Here is a 2421-nt window from a genome sequence, read left to right as displayed (position 1 = left end):
TTCATATTCCGCCGAGGTCGTATCAGTTACGCACTGGGGTCGATGTAATCGACTTAATCCCTTCGTCTGTCCTTGTTTGTCCCCTCTGTGTGGAGCCCCTTGTGGGCAGTAATGAAATAAGAAGCTTGCTTCTCAGCTACATGGTTCAGGGTTCAGTCCTACTGCGTGACTACTTGGGCAAGTGTCTTCTACTATATCCTCGGGCCGACCAAAGCCTTGTGAGTGGATTTGGTAGACGGAAACTGAACAGAGATGACGCCCTGGTCATCTCTAGAGGAGTCAACGGGCACACTCTAGACAGGCTTAGGAAAGATCTTATTACTACCCTCGGCTCAATGAGACTGAAAATTATTATCGAGACCAATCTTACCACCGCGGACTTCTTAGACGTCACGCTCGACTTGAGATCTGGTACACACAGAACCTACCGCAAGGTAAGTGAGAGATTAAGATACATCAACACTGCCTCCTATCAGCCACCCATTGTGTTCAAAAACCTGGTGAAGGGTGTTAGCAAGAGGATCACGAACCTTTCCTCTAGCCAAGCGGTTTTTGATGCAGCAGCCCCCTACTATAATGAGGCACTAGCTGCTAACGGACTTAGGGGCCGCATCTCTTACATGATGTGCCCCAACATCCGCGGAAGGAAGCGGCGCAGAAATATTTGGTTTGCACCCCCTTTTTTCCCCTTAACATAAAAATGTGTGTAGGTAGGACAAACGTGTGTAGATAGGATACAACATCGCCAACACGAATACAGAAATACATCGGATGCTCTGGTAACATATTCAAGCAACGCCTCTCCAACCACAGATCCTACTTCAGGATAGCGGTGAGGAAATACGCCATTAAGCCAGCCATGTATGGCAGCTGAAGGACGACGGAATTCCACACGTGATATGGAGAATCCGAACAAATCCAGGCCATTACATAAAAGGGATCAAGCGTTGTAAACTGTGCACAGCGGAACGAGCGAGGATACTAAAGGACTCACTCGACTCGGGGAACATCCTTAATTCTAGAACGGAGGTCATCGGACTGTGCTTGCACTTCAAGAAATTTCTGCTGACTTACTGAGAGCTACACGATAACGCGGTCATTTACGACTGACAGCCAAAGGGAACAATCCCCTGTTGTTGACACAGAGTAACGAAGACTTTTCCTCTTCCATTTTCTTGAGAGGCCACAAGCTAACAGGTTTGGGATCTGACGATACGCTGTAAAGCTAAACGCGTATGGACATGAAACCCAGTGTAATATCATAAACCGGCCTTTATCTGTCTGTCTTTCTGTCTGTCTGTCTAAAAGATTAATCCTTTAACTTTAAAATCAACTTATATTTGCCTATGTTTGTCCCTCCCGCGACCAGTTGACAACCGCTGCTGGTGTGGTGGTGATTGTAGTAGTACAAGTGCTGGTTGCAGTGGTAATAGTAATGGCGGCAGTGGCGATGATGGTGGTAGTGGTGGTGGTGGTGGTGACTGTAGTAGTAGTAGTAGTAGTAGTTGTAGTAGTAGTGCTGGTTACAGTGGTAATGGTAGTGACGGCGATGGTAGTGGTTGTGGTGGTGGTGATAGTGGTTATGATGGTGGTGGTGGTGGTGGTAGTAGTAGTTGTGATTGTAGTAGTGGTGGTAATTATGGTGGCGGTGGCGGCGGCGGCGGCGGTGGTGGTGGTGGTCATTGTTGTATTCATAGTTGCTATAATTGTTGCGTATGGAGTTCAATATTACTTCCTTCCGCATTTGACATGACAAGTGCGACACACGGCACGGGGCAGCACTCGGCACGCGGCACACAGTGAGATGTGTGGCGGTGTGGGTGGCGGGTATTACGAGCGCACCACGTTTGTTGACTGTTAGTTGTCTGATACGCCACCTGGTGGTGGTTGTAGCATTGATCATATTGATACTGTTGGCGGCGGCAGTGGTGATGATGGTGGTAGATATGGTATAAGTGGTGGTGGTGGTGGTGGTTTTTAAGAGGCTGGAGGTCGGTCCACACATTCAACTAATTAAGTTCTTCCGAGTGTACCGATAGATCTTAATTTAGAGGACAAGAAAATTACATGCGGAGATAACACCAACAACAACAACACTAGCAACAACAGCAGCGAGAAACAGCAGCAGCAGGAGTAGCAGCAGCAGCAACAGCAGAGACAGCAGCAGCAATACATGGAATAAATAATTGGACGAAAGAAAAATGCATGAGATTTTAAACGATTAATACGCATGTATTAATGATAGACATGGACGATGATGATGATGATGATGATTGTAATGCTGCTGCTACTGATGATAAAGTGGATGATGATGATGATAATGATGATCAAGATATATATATATATATATGTATATATATGCATATATATATATATATGCATATATATATATATATATACATGCATATATATATATATATA

This window comes from Octopus bimaculoides, chromosome 22 (assembly GCF_001194135.2).
Source record: "Octopus bimaculoides isolate UCB-OBI-ISO-001 chromosome 22, ASM119413v2, whole genome shotgun sequence".
In the NCBI taxonomy this organism is placed as follows: Eukaryota; Metazoa; Mollusca; class Cephalopoda; order Octopoda; family Octopodidae; genus Octopus; species Octopus bimaculoides.
Note: the sequence above shows the minus strand (reverse complement) of the source record.